This window comes from Otolemur garnettii, unplaced genomic scaffold (genome assembly GCF_000181295.1).
Source record: "Otolemur garnettii isolate 467f Iridium unplaced genomic scaffold, OtoGar3 scaffold00001, whole genome shotgun sequence".
Taxonomy (NCBI): Eukaryota; Metazoa; Chordata; class Mammalia; order Primates; family Galagidae; genus Otolemur; species Otolemur garnettii.
Window position 1 is genome coordinate 59468841 of NW_003852396.1, and position 15156 is coordinate 59483996.

Consider the following 15156-nt stretch of genomic DNA (forward strand, 5'->3'; position numbering starts at 1 on the left):
GGATTCGAACACGCCACCTTAGGTATATGTGGCTGATGCCTTAGCCACTTGAGCCACAGGTGCCGAGCCATTCCCTCTAATTTTCAACAACTGTCTGAAGGGATTGCAGGATGCGCGGTCCCATCCAAAGTAACAGTAGAGGGCAGCAGTTAACAGCACAGATTTGGGCACCACAGTGCATGGACTTGGATCCTGCCTCCACTACTCTCTGGATACCTTGCAGGTATCTGACTTCTCTGTACCTCAGTTTGCCACACTATGAACTAGGGATTATAATATACTTGCTATGTAAGATTGTTGCTAGGATTAAATGAGTCAATATCTGTAGATATTCTAAATCATCCCTGGTAGAATAAGGGCCACATGAGTGCAGTTACCATGGCGGCTGTTTTGTGAGAATCCCCAAACCTGCCCTAGCTGTTGCTCATCACCCTTTCCCTCCTCCTGTAACTCAGCCACTTCTCCAGGCTGCTGCCCTCCCCTTAGGTTGTGACACTCCTAGAAGTTATAATTGCTTTAATTCCCCCAAGCACTGATAATAAAAGATTGTGCTGTTTATGGAAACACTGCTAGAACCCAGCGTTCATTGATGATGCTCCGTTTTAGGAATTCAGAGGACATCTCTCTGCTCAGCCCTCAGTTTGCTGTTGAGGTGCAAGAGCCAGCTCTTGGGACTTCAAGAGAGGAATCCCCCACAGCTTCTCCTTGGTCATCACCTCTAGTGAGGTGCACCAAAAATCTCTCCCATAACCCCAGCAAGTAAGCGCTCTGTTTAATAATTTTGGTCAGGCATTGTGGCTCATACCTGTAATCCTACCACTTTGGGAAGCTAAAGAGGGAGGATCACTCAAGGCCAGGAATTCAAGACCAGCCTGGGCAACATAGTGAGAACCCATCTCTATAAAAAAAAATAGAAAAATTAGCCAGGTGTAGTAGTGCTCACTTGCAATCCCACTACTTGGGAGGCTGAGGTGGTAGGACTGTTTGAGCCCCACAGTTTGAGGTTAAAGGCAGCTATGACCTTGCCATTGCACTCTCTAGCCAGGGTGATAGAGCAAGACCTTATCTCTGATAATAATAATTATTATTATAAAGGCCGGGTGGGATGACTTATACCTATAATTCTAGCACTCTGGGAGGCTTAGGTGGGTGGATTTCCTGAGTTCACAGGTTCAAGACCAGCCTGAGCCAGAGTGAGAGCCCATCTCTAAAAACAGTAGGCCATTGTGGCAGGTCCCTGTAGTCCCAGCTTGGGAGGCTGAGGCAAGAGAATCGCTTAAGCCCAAGAGTTTGAGGTTGCTGTGAGCTGTGATGCCATGACACTCCACCTAGGGTGACAAAGTGAGACTCTGTCTCAAAGAAAAATTATGAAAGTAATAGTAATAATTTCTACAGAAATGCTCTCTGATCATAGTGAGATTGCCTTTTACATTATTATTCAAAGTAACTTAACAACTCATCCCTAACCGCTCTCTCTATCCCAAGGCAGGATTTGCTTTTAACTTTGTGTAACTCAAAAGGCCTATTATATGTTGTTTTTCTTACAAATAATAGTCTTCCCTCAGAAAAGAGTTCTGCTAGTGCATTTATTTGATTTAAAATTATTTTTGTTCCCTGCTACATATGCATACAATACTGAAAGGGCAGAAGACGAATTCTGCATGGAAATCCAGGCAGATTTCCCATATAAGCCCAAAGTCATCTTTACTTCAATATTCTTCTCCAAAGTATCTGTTGGGAGTAACCAGTGGGAAGGCACGAAAGGAAATGTGGCAAAACACGAGCAACAAGTATCTCAGGGTGAAGGACTTTGACTAATAATTTTCTTTGCATTTTTTAGACTTCCCAGCTTGCTTTAATACATGTTACATTTAGTGTAAGAGGAAAAAAATGCTATTTTAAAATGTCTCGTATCTGATTTTTCCTTTTCATTCACATTCCGCTCTCACACTAACTCTTTTTCCACTTTCCATCCCTTTGACCCTCCCTGCTGAAGCTACCAGTGGCCTGTTGTTTTCTAGCTCAGCCCTATCACCTCCGCCTGACTTTCACCCCGATCTGCCTATTCAATTGTATTTCCACCTGCACACTCTCATCACCCAAAGGTATAATCCCAAAAGTCAAAAGGAAAATCACTCACTTTTCCTTGTTTCTGAGGACTTTGGGGAAAGTATCCCACTATGGCTAAAAATCTTTCTTGGGTTGGTAGCAAGAGACAGAACTAAATATAAAGATACTGATATATTTATCTCTTTTTCCTGGAAATTGCTACTATGTATGGATAAGAGGCATGATTGGTGCTATTGGAAGCTGTACTTCACAGGTGAGGTTAAGTACTTTACTCAGGGTCATGTGGCTAGAAGGTATCAGAGCACAGATGAGGACTCAGGTCTCCTGGATGCTCCAGACTCTTTCTATTGCTCCATATCCTTAGCAAAGAGAACTTGCCATATTTATATTCACAATATATGAGCTTCACAACTGAAGTATCATTTCTAACCAGGCCATTTTACTTCTAGAGCTCTTCTAACCTAAGCCTCATAGTCGAGCATATTGTATTCTTTATTGTATTTCTGTTCTGTTCACTGTTTCTTATTTTTAAATCCTGTCTTCTTAACCAGATCGCTGGCTTAATGAGATGAGGATCATGTGCTAAGCACATACTAAAACTTACCTACTGAAAATGTCACTTGTCTTGTCAAAATAGTATACTAAAGGTTATGCATTGAATTCATCCATGTAACAAAAATCACTTGTACCTCCTAAATTTCTTGAAATTAAAAAACGTTATATGATCACTGTCTAAAATCCTTGAGTCAACGGATAATTTGCCACACTGGAAGAATATTTAATAAGTTAAATAATATTTTTACAAAAGCCAGGAAGAAGCTAATATAGGCCTTATTAAACTACTTATTATATTATCTTCTATCAGTATTTTTCAAACACTGAGAGTTCTATCCCTTTTACAAAGATACACACCTGGTCATTATAATGTCCAAGAGAAAAACAAATGGATATACAATTTAAAATGTAATACAAGTATATTTACGGAATTATTGAGACTAGCAGAAGATGTTATTCAAAGGAGGTAAAAGCCACTTAAACTTGTCTTCAAAAAGGAACCTAAAAGCATAATTTAATGTGCCTATGACCTGCTTCTACCCAACTAATACCTGAAAAGGGAAAAGCACTTGGTGGCCTGGACTAAGATATTCCTATAAGGAGGCCTATTCATATATATTACCAAGACACTCAAGATTTTGAAAATATCAAAATGTCATCATTTGTCCTTAAAGCATTGCTTTTGGAAAAATGGGTTGTATGGCGTAACCAATTAAAAATAAAAATTTCTACCTACTAAAATGTTTTCCTCTTTCCTTTTCCCATTCTCCCTTACTAGAGGAGTGGGATAGCAGAGGTACTATTTAGCAAAGCATCACTTCATTAGGACAAATTACACTACTTTCTTTTCTTACAGGAAGTCTCCACTCCTCCCAACCACCCCCCCACTAGCACTTTCCTCTTGGATTAGATCCAAGATCTAGATATTTTCATGTATGTGGGTTTTCTTTTGAGTGTGCATAAGTTTTCCCTTTCTAGAGGTTCTGTTTCTCTCCAGTTAGACTGTAAGTCTGCCAGGGATAAGCTTAAAACTTCCTTAGCTCTTTGTACAGTGGAGTGTCAAAATATAAATTAAAGTATTATTGGGTTGTATTCTTCTTGGGAAACACAAACGGAGTTGTGGGCTTCACTTGATTCTTTGGGCGTCTTTAAAACCATATTCCCAAATGCAGCACAGCTGAAATAATGACAGCACCAGCTTGCATTTTACAGTACCATATACTTTACAAAGTGTTTTCACATCTCTTATCTCTTTTATTTCTCACCAAAATCCTAGGAGGTAAGTGGAGTGATATGGTTCGTCTTCTTTGATAGATGGTAAAACAGAGGAAGAGAGAGGTTAAGTGACTTGCCCAGTCTCTCACCACTCCAGTACATCTGCCAGAATTATCTTCCTCAAAATAAATATAAACATGTCATTCCCCTGCATAAAATCATCAACAGGACTCCAGCTGTCTACAGGGTAAAGTGCAAACTCCTTAGCAAGGCACGTGAGTCCCTTCGCATCCTGGCCTCTGATCCTTGCCAGTTTCATCTTCCTCTCTTTCCCGTGGCCCTCTGTACTTCCCCAGCCACCTAGAATTCCCACCAGCACCCCCACATCCTCAATGCTGCAGGCAGCATGCCTCTGGACTGTCTGGCCTGCCCTTCTGGGTTTAAGTGCAAGTCCCACTATCCCTGCGACTTGCAACCCAAGAAATTCCTGCTCAGATCCCTTCAGCTGGGTCAGATGGAACCTGGGGAATAGACCTCCACCTGGGCAGGGACCTTTGCTGGTCTTGCTCACTGATGTGCCTCAAGTGTCTGGCACGCAAGAAGGTGTGTAGTACATTCAAAAAACATTAAGTAAGTGAGTACAGTTCTGGCACCGAGGCTACTGTCTACATGGAACAGTCCCTTCAATTTAAGAGGGAGAGGAGTGAGCCAAACTGCACAGTACACAGTGTAAGTCCAGCGTCAGGGATGTGTGTGCTGCTGGAAATGAGAGCCCTGATAAGGGGCAGCCAGGACAAGGGGCAGGGTGCAGGAGAGAGCAGCAGACAGGAGAGGCTTAGGCTTTGCTTTATCCAGAGAGAATTTGACAGCAATGCACAAGTCAACGAAGTTCAAAAGGAGGTGGGGAGATTCTTTGCATTTGAGAAACTACACATAATTTTTTTTTATTGAGACACAGTCTCACTCCGTCGCCCATCAACTAAGTATTAAACACTTTGCTAGATCCTTTGCTTGTTCAAATAATTAACAATGTAAAAAAATAAATTTTGATCTGGGTGTAGTGGCTCACACCCATAATCCCAGCTACTTGGGAAGCGGAGGCAAGAGGATCTCTTGAAGCCAGGGGTTTCAGACCAGCCTGGGCAACATAGTGAGACCTTGTCTCTTTAAAAATAAATAAATTAATTAAAAAGACATTTCAATTCAGTAAAATATATTATGTATGAAGTACAATTTGCACTTGTCTTTGTATTTACAATCATGGCAATTGTCTATTTTGGACCTCCTTTTCTTTTTTTTTGAGACGGAGTCTCACTATGTCACGTTGATAGAGTGCTATGGCATCAGAGCTCACAGCAACTTCAAACTATTGGGCTTAAGTGATTCTCTTGCCTCAGCTCCTGAGTAGCTGGGACTATAGGTGTCCAGCACATGCCCGGCTATTTTGTTGCTGTTGTTGTTGTGGCTGTCATTGTTGTTTAGCAGGCATGGGCTGGGTTCGAACCCACCAGCCTCGGTGTATGTGACTGGTGCTGTAACCGCTGTGCTACAGGCGCCGAGCCTAGAACCTCCTATTTAAACACCAAAATATGTAGGACCACAGGGGTCAAAAACAAAAACTGTGTCAAAAGCACAAAAATTTCAAGCCTTTAAGACTGACTCTTGAAATGTATACATGTAGCTGAGCCTGCATGTATGTCAGCGCCTACCTGTTAGTGAGAGTTCTCCAAATTAACTAGAGTATAATTAATTAAGGGATAAAACCAAGAGGCAAGGTGATTGCATTAGGCCAACTGTTTGAAACCAGCCTAAGCAACACAGTAAGACCTCATCTCTACAAAAAATTAGAAAATGTAGCCAGGTGTGGTAGTGCACACTTGTAGGCCCAGATACTTGGGAGGATGAGAGGTAGGAGAATCATTTGAGCCCAGGAGTTTGAGGCTGTAGTGAGCTCTCATGTTGCTGCTCCACTCTAGCCTGGATAACAGAGCAAGACCTTGTCTCAAAAAAAAAAAAAATTGTAAACATTTTATTTGATTTTTGCATATATGGATGATTATATTTTTTAAAATTTGACAGTGATTGTATAAATTGTTTACATCTTAATCATCTAAAGATTTCTTTTTTCAGGGAGGACTATTTTATCACTGATGATAATAAAATACAGACTGACTTATAATCTGCTTTGTTGTTTTTAAACTATCTATAGACACCGCATCTCCTAACTGTCCGTACCTGGAGGTGAACTCCTCCCCCTGCTCCTGTCCTTGGTATGCTACCAGACCTGTGTGCATATATGTATATGTATATTTCTGTATGTGTATTAATTATATTTCCAAAAAAGAAGAATGATGAAAAAAGAAAAATACCTGGGCAACTCACAGAATTGTTGGGCTAGTTGGACAAATAGCCTTGAGGTTGTTCTAGAAACAATACTCCAAACCACAACGCTCCCATACACACACACACACACACACACACACACACACTGATGTAGTACAAATTATCACTGCTGCTGCTGTCCTAGCCAGAAGAAGAGAAAAATCACCACCACCATTGTTGTCCCACAAAGCCAGAGGCTTCTGCCAACACCCTGGCCAAGCAGATTTTGCATAGAGCAGTCTTTCTTCAAGTTGCTCACTTCCAAATATTAGTGCCAATTGGGTTTATCTAATTAATGGGGCCCAGGTCAAATTTGGGGGATTTGTTTTGTGGATTCCCTCTCAGGGGAGATGGAAATCATAACAAGGGTGTTACGTGCTAGGCAGCCAAAAATACAAGGAAAAAAATCCAGTATACCACACCTTTTAGCTAGTCACCATTAATATGTCCTTATTCTCTACTTAAACTTAATAGTAACATAGAAATAAACAATAACATTCTGCCATCTAATACAAAGCAAATATCCCTCATGCAAATAAAAATGTATTCTCTGTCCAAAAGAGGATATAATATTTTAAAAATTCATCCAAATACTGCATCCAACTCCAAATTATAGCTCTCTGGATGAAATGCACCATCCAGATGTGTCTCCTCATCTGCAGTGAGCTCAGCCCTAGAAGATAAGATAATTGCTTCCAAATCCTCACTATACAGTAGAGAAGGAGCGGGAAGGTAGTAACATATCCAAATGAAGGATAAAAGACTGGGAGTCATATAGTAGTCATAGCAAATACCAAACACTGCCTTCTCACAGAAAGAATGAGGACCCCTTGGCTTGGTGATGATGTATTGATTATTGTGTTTGATAGTCCCTCTGGAAGAATCCTTCTAGTCCATTACCATCTATGGCCTCATCTGAAAAGGGCTTTGGAAAGGATGCCTTTCCTGGAGATCTCACAGAACCTTTTTTTTTTTGAGACGGAGCCTCAAGCTATCCCCCTGGGTAGAGTGCTATGGCATCAGGCTCACAGCAACCTCCAACTCCTGGGCTCAAGCGAGTCTCCTGCCTCAGCCTCCCAAGTAGCTGGGACTACAGGTGCCCGCCACAGCGCCTGGCCATTTTTTGGTTGCAGCCATCATTGTTGTTTGGCGGGCCCGGGCTGGGGATTCGAACCCGCCACCTTAGGTGTATGTGGCTGGCGTCTTAGCCGCTTGAGCCACAGGTGCCGAGCCGATCTCACAGAGCCTTCAAAGCTCACTTCTACTTGGTGAGAGGTTAAGTACCCAGCATGGTCTTAGGGGTTGAAAAACCAAAGGCTGTTGCCAGACAACTATGGAGTTTCTTTGGTCATATAGTCTTTGGAGACAATTTTCCATGGGTCTGTTGTATCTCTACATATCTTGAAAGCAGAATCACTGGCTGTTCATCATTTCAGATTATGTTTTCAAGAATGTTTATATATCAAATAGCCTTGGAAGGTGAGTTGTTTTTATACCGACGAAGGGCAGGCCAGCTTGCTGTGCATTATAAGATATTTGAGTTCCCTCAGCTCATGGTTTCTTATCTGTAATGCAACCCATAGTGAGTGCTGACATATTTGGGCCCATCCACACAGCACCTCTGGGAACTGGGGGTAAGGGAACTGATACAAATATGCTGCAGAGCTCATAGTGAATACTCTGCTGTAATAAAGTCTTTTGTCTCTAACCTGTGAATCTTGTGTCTTCTACCAACACGTTGGCAGTATGTATGGTAAAATCAAGTATGGTAAAATCTCAGAGCCTTCACAGTTCTTGATAGGATTTCCCTCAAAAATATGGAAGGCTTTCTATTGTAAGATTCATGCAGGAGTAGCCATCGCCAAAGATCTTTCTAGAGTTTTTAAATCCTTTCTTCTAGGCCTTAGAGTAACAGTTTTTGAGGTTTTTGAAACAATAGGACCTATGGGAAGAGATCTTTAATTTAATTGTTATCAGCATGTTCTGATGTATTTCTGGTTAAGAACTCCTAAAGAGAGATTCTTTAGAAAGGCCTGGGGTTCCATTTTTACCCAGTTGCTGCAGCTAGCCTTGCTAGTGTCAGCATGAGGGGTATAAGTTGGCTTTTCAACCTGTGGGGCTCCAGAGCAAGGGTTTGTCAGTCAGTTGAGATTAGAGGCTATAGGCTGAGAGTGGCTCTCAACCCAAATTGTATTAATATCTGTCTCTGCTTACAAAGTAGGTAGTTCTAGTCTGAATTTACCACCATCCTTTGGGACTATGCTGAAAGTGGCAAGAAGTAACTACAACCTGTCAACATAAATTATATCAACTCTTTCCCCTAACAACAATATAAACCATCAGGGTTTATGTTCCAAAAAACAAAAGGAGACAATTTTCCATAGAGAACGTTTTGACATCATAAAACAAGGGTCATGTTCTTCCCGGTGTGTGAAATCTGTGTCTCCATTGTCAAAGCCTTGGTTCTTTAATGAAACCAATGCCAAATTTTAGGTTCTATTTCTTGAAGCTCTCCACTTCTGGTAACCAAATCTGTTCAGTTAGGTTGGCTGAAAGTAACAACATAAAACTGACACATAGTGGCTTACATAAATAAAGTGCTTTTTCTTTGTAAAACTAGAAATCCAGAGGTAAATTCCACAGAGTTGAAAAGGTGATTCCCTAATGTACCAGGACCCAAGTTCCTTTCAGCTTTCCACTGTATCCTGCAGCATGTGGAATCCATCCTCAACACCTTACCTTTGGATAACCTTTGCTAAATGGTTATCCCACCCTCGGCTTCACATCTATATCCAAGGTAGGACAAAGGGGAAAAGCAAAAGGATAAAGGCTCCTGCAAGTTAAGTATGCTTCCACTCAAGGAACTTTCCAGAAAGCCGCACAAAGCAACTTTCCTATCACCTTTTCAGCCAAAAGATGTGACTTCCCCACTCCCAGTTGTAAAAGGGACTGAGAAACATAATTCTGGGCATGATACCACTCTGACAAAAAGCAAGGTGGTGCTAGTAAAGTGAAAAGAAAGAATATGTATTGATTAAGTTACCAGAAGTGTCTGTCACAGCAATTAACTAAAAAAAAAAAGAAATTAATGCTATGCAAGACAAATAAAATCTTAGGCTATACTTGTTCTGAAGGTTCCCTGAGCATAATCTCAGAGGATGAGGTAGCATTAACAGTTAGGAGATGACTTCTACAGTCTAGACAAGAAATGATTGGAGGCTGAATAGCAATATGAATGATAAGGGCAGAACTGGTCAGTGCTGGGAGAAATGGTCCCTCCCTGCTCCTGAAGTGTTACTTCCAACTGAAGGGAGTTCTATGAAGTGTCTATGTTGATACTTCTTCATCTCACTCTGCCCAACGGAGAAGTAGCGGGACTTATCATATTGGTGCATGTGGGAAGACTAAGGCGGCAGGCTGATTTCAGGTCCACCATTTTCCAGTAGAGGGTGGTCCTCCCATAAAGAGTAGTCTTGGGCTGAGAATCTGAAATTTTCCCTTCTAGCCCTGCAGCAGGGAGCAGCCTAACTATCCCTAACTTTTGTTCCTCTTGGGCAAGCTGGCCACAGAGGGTATGAATCTATGTTCTTCCCTGGTGTAAGTCTTACCATATCAGCGGCCTCCCTGTCTAGCTTTGCCCATGCCTACCTTTGGGGCTGACAGTAACCCAGCGTGTTTGGTTCACAGATCAAAAGCCACAACATCTGACCTAGCCTCTATCAAAACTAAAAGAGGCACCTTTCCAATGCACTTCTTCTTTCTTTTTAAAAACTATTGCGTTGATATAATCATATACCATACAATTCACCCACTGAAACAATTCAATAGTTTTTTGGATTTAACACATTTTCACAACCCCATCTACAATTTGAGAACATTTTTATCATGCCACAAAGAAATCTCTTATACATTCGTCATCATTTCCTATTCTTTCCCCTCAATCAGGTTCCCCCAATCCCTGCCAAATAGAATCATACAACATGTGTTTTCTTTTGGGTTTCTGTCACTTAGCATAGTATTTTCAAGATTTAGTCATGTTGTAGTATATATCAGTCCTTTGTTCCTTTTTATTGCTAAATAATACTCCATTGTGTAAATATATCGTTTGTTTATCCATTCATCAGCTGATAGACGTTTGGCTATTATAAATGTTTTGGGCTGCTACTAATAATTCCATTACAAACTTTCACATACGTGTTTTTGCATAAACATGTATTTTCAATTTTCTTGGATACATACCCAGGAGTGGAGTTACTGGGCCATATAACACTATTTAGCTTTTTGAGAAACTGCCAGAGTATTTTCCAAAGTGGCTGCAGCATTTTATATTTCCATCATTAGTACAGGAGGGTCCCAAATTCTCCATGCCTTCATTAACATTTGCTACTGTGTGTTTTTTTTTTTTTTAAATTATAACCATTCTAGGTATGAAGTGGTATCTCACTGTTACGTTCACTGGCGTTCCTCTCATGGCTAATTAATTTTTTTAATCTGGATGAATGTTATACGTGTATAAGTAATCACAGTGTACACTGAAGATTTGTACATTTTACTGAACATATGTTAGACTTCAATACAAACATTTACCTTAGAAGTATATATTCTACATTAAGTAAAGAATTCTTACATTCTATTTTTGTATTATTTATTTATTTTTTAGAGTCAGGGTGTCACTGTGACCCAGGCTAGAATGCCTTGGCACCATCATAGTTACTGTAACCTGGAACTCCTGGGCTCAACTGATCCTTCTGTTTCAGCCTCCCAAATAGCTGGGATTAGTCACATGCCACCATGCCCTGCTAATTTTTTTAATTTTTTGTAGACATAGGACCTCACTATATTGCCCAGGCTTGTTACAGGCATGAACCACCACACCTCACCCTATTTTTAAAATAAAATCACCAACAACAAAAAAGCAGCCGTTTTTAAATTAGACAGACCTGAACAGGAATCCTTGAGAACTGATATTTGCTCTGTGCCTCTGGTAGCAGAGCTGCCTAACTACTCTGAGTCTCTGTTGCTTCATCTTAAAATAAAATAAAATAAAAGAGTGGATTGCTAAAGGTCAGGAGTTCAAGACTAGCCTGAGCAAGAGCGAGACCCCATCTCTAAAAACTAGCCAGGCACTGTGGTAGGCGCCTGTAGTCCCAGCTACTTGGGAGTCTGAGGCAAGAGGATTGCTTGCGCCCCAGAGTTGGAGGTTACTGTGAGCTGTGACACTACAACACTCTACTGAGGACAACACAGTGAGTCTGTCTAAAAAAAAAAAAAAAAGTAATAAAATAGTAAAACTTCATTCAGTTGTAGTTAGTGCGCCTCATATCGGAGCTTAAAATAATAGCATTTTCCCCAAAACATAAAAATTATTAGCTCATAAATTACTCTTGCATTTTCATTGTTAACAGTTGATTAGACTCCTGACTGCGCATTAAGTTTTTTCCTCCGGTATGGCATGCCTTTCTGAAATCATTTTAAAAACATGAATAATGACATGTCTTCCTTCGATTCAACAGATTTACGAATGCTTCAATAACCAGCTGTGTCACTTGATGTGAAGAGATTAACCTTATGAATTTTCTCCTATTACAGTGACTAATGGGAAGATTAGTGCTTTAAAATGGTCTAAATGTTTGAAATTTAAGGTACTGTATCAGTTCTGCTGCTGGATCTACAGCTCAGGTGTAATATATTTCAGTAAGTCACCAATCAAGGGGCTTAAATATCATTTGTTTCACCTATAAAGTCACTATAATCATATGTTGCACTACTAGTATAAAATTTAATTATTAGCTACAATCTCTGAGATCCTTAGATGCTACAAGCTTTGTAAATTCAAAGTTTTACTGCAACAGCACTAAGATTCTAAGATTCCCACCATAAATATGCACGAGAAAAATTTGTTAACGTGCACTTATATAAGTCTTTCATTTACAAAACTATGACTTTAGACTTCAAACTTTTCTGTCATTCTAGATTAGGGTCATCTGTATGTAAGAGCAAACCAATATGATAGTGCATTAAACAATATGGAAATTTCTTTAAAAAAAAAAAATAACAAGTCTAGAGATAGGCAGTCATGGGCTGGTACCACACCTTTTTGACATCACTGGGGATATGGCTTCTTCCCTCTTTCTTCTCCACTATCATGGCTTCCACCCTCAAGGCCATGTCTTTGGTTTGGTTGTTGCAGCTCCTACCATCAAGTCCGTATTCTAGGCAGCAAAAAGGAAGAAAGGGCAAGGGCAAAAGAGTCAGCTTCCAGGTTGAGTTGCCTCCCAAAAAGAGCTTTCCCAGAAGATGTTCTCAAGATTTTCATCTGCATCTCACTGGTTACATCTAGCTATAATAAAGCTGATAAATTTAGTTTCACAGAAGGATATGTTGCAACATCTACCACAGTCTACTACTAAGGCATAAGAGGGTGGCTATCAGATGACAGTCTTAGCCACCCTTTAAAAAAATTCTTTTTTATGGTCTTTATAGAATGTTGTAATCATTCATATTCATTCAAAATTAAATTATTTTCATTCAAAATTAAAATTTAGGCTCGGCGCCTATAGCTCAACCAGCTAAGGCGCCAGCCACGTACACCTAAGGTGGCGGGTTCGAATCCCCAGCCTGGACCCGCCAAACAACAATGACGGCTGCAACCAAAAAATAGCCGGGTGTTGTGGCGGGCGCCTGTGGTCCCAGCTACTTGGGAGGCGGAGGCAGGAGACTCGCTTGAGCCCAGGAGTTGGAGGTTGCTGTGAGCTGTAATGCCATGGCACTCTACCCAGGGGGACAGCTTGAGGCTCTGTCTCAAAAAAAAAAAAAAAAAAAAAAAAAATTAAAATTTAAAACAATTATATAGTGTTTTTTTGAAAACCAATTTACTGAGTTAACTTTCAGGGTATCATTCACTAATATAACAAAAACTTACTACACCTTCTTTGTATCACAAACTTGTTAAAAGGATAATAGGATTTTTGCAGAGAAGGGCATCTTGCTCTTGTTCAGACTGCCCTCAAACTCCCGGTCTTAAGCAATCCTTGATCCTCCTGATTTGGCCTCTGAAAGTGCTAGGATTACAGCATGAGTCACTGAGCCCAGTTATATAAAGATACAACCATGATACTATTATCACATCCAAAATAATGAACATACCATAACCCCCAAGTTTCCTCATGCCTCTTTGTAACCTATTTCTCCCTCTTCCTTGATCACTCCGCCACCCAAGGCAACAACAATCCATAGTATTGCCACTATCATGAAAAACTGATAGACTGGTTTGTATTTTCCAGAGTTCTGTATAAATGGAATTATACAGTAAGTATATGTCTGGCTTCTTTTCCTGGAATAATCAGGAAAATTATTTCAAGATTCATCCATGTTGTTACACATATCAATAATTCATCCGTGTTTATTGCAGAATAGTAGCCCAATACACAAATATATAGCAATTCTTTTCATCCATTCACTTCTTTATGAACAGTTGGGCTGTTTCCTGTTTGCGGCTATTAAAGGTACAGCTGTTGCCTTTTTGGGAAAATAACTCTTCAAAACACTAAACATAAAGTTACCATATAACCTAGCAATTCCACTCCTAGGTATATATGAGAAATATAAACATATGTCCACATAAAATGTTGTACACAAGTGTTAGTAGAAACCATATTCATAATAACCAAAAATGGAAACAATCCAATTGCCCACCAATGGATGAACAGATAAACAAAATGTGGTATATCCATTGCAATGCAATATTATCTTTTTTATTAAATCATAGCTGCATACATTAATGCAATTATGGGGTACAATGTGCTGGTTTTATATACAATTTGAAATACTTTCATCAAACTGGTTAACATAGCCTTTATACAATGCAATATTATTAAGCAATAAAAAGGAATAAAAGACTGATACCTGCTACAACCTATTTGAGCCTTGAAAACATTGTGCTAAATAAAAGAAGCCAGACATAGAAGGCCATATAGGTTATGATTCTGTTTGTATAAGGTGTCCACAAAAGGCAAATTCATAGAAACCGAAAGTAAAGCACGGGTTACCAAGGGTTTGGGTGATGATAGCTAATGGATACATGGATTCTTTTTGGAGTTATTAAAGTGTTCTAACATTAGATAGTGGTGATGGTTGTACAACTGGGAAAACACTAAAACTTACTGAACTGTATGATTTAAAAAGGTAAATTTTGGCTCAGCGCCTGTGGCTCAAGTGGCTAAGGCGCAAGCCACATACACCTAATGTGGCAGGTTCGAATCCAGCCTTGGCCCAACAAACAACAATGATGGCTGCAACCAAAAAATAGCCGGGCGTTGTGGCGGGCGCCTGTGGTCCCAGCTACTTGGGAGGCTGAGGCAGGAGATTCGCTTGAGCCCAGGAGTTGGAGGTTGCTGTGAGCTGTGATGCCAGGGCCCTCTACCCAGGGGGGCAGCTTGAGGCTCTGTCTCGAAAAAAAAAAAAGGGTAAATTTTATCCCAATAAAGCTATTATATTTAAAAGTTGCGATTAACAGTGGTGTGCAAATCTCTGTATGGATATACACTTCCATTTGGGGGTGCAAATAATTAGTAGTAAAATAGCTGGGTCATACAATAAGTACGTGTTGAACTTTTTAAAAAACTGACGCTGTTCCTCAAAGTGTATCATTTCATATACCCAATAGTAGTATACGAGAGTTCCACGTGCTCCACAGGCCCACTAACATTTGGCACGACCAAACAAGCTTAAAATTTCAGCGGGGAAGTTGACTTACGGTGGGACCTGCGGAGATACAAGGAAAAGGACCGGGAGCTGCTCGGTCCTAGAAACCAGAGGCCGCAGACACTGGGCTGAGGCGCAACAAGTCCCGCCCCCGAGAGCGCCCGCCACTCCTCCAGCCGCGGCGAGACCGCGCGATACGATTGGCTCTCTTGGCCCCGCCCTTCCGTCTGA

General features: G+C 40.5%; 1 long non-coding RNA gene across 1 annotated transcript in view; it reads right to left on the reverse strand.

Moving 5' to 3' along the window:
• LOC111723926 overlaps positions 1–15040 on the reverse strand; it is a 23477-nt gene extending 8437 nt beyond the window's left edge. Inside the window, exons 1-2 of the long non-coding RNA XR_002772337.1 lie at positions 14978–15040; positions 12316–12434 (exon numbers count right to left, since the gene is read on the reverse strand). This is a non-coding gene — a long non-coding RNA (uncharacterized LOC111723926). The remainder of the gene's footprint in view (positions 1–12315; positions 12435–14977) is intronic.
• Between the last annotated feature and the right edge of the window lie 116 nt (positions 15041–15156).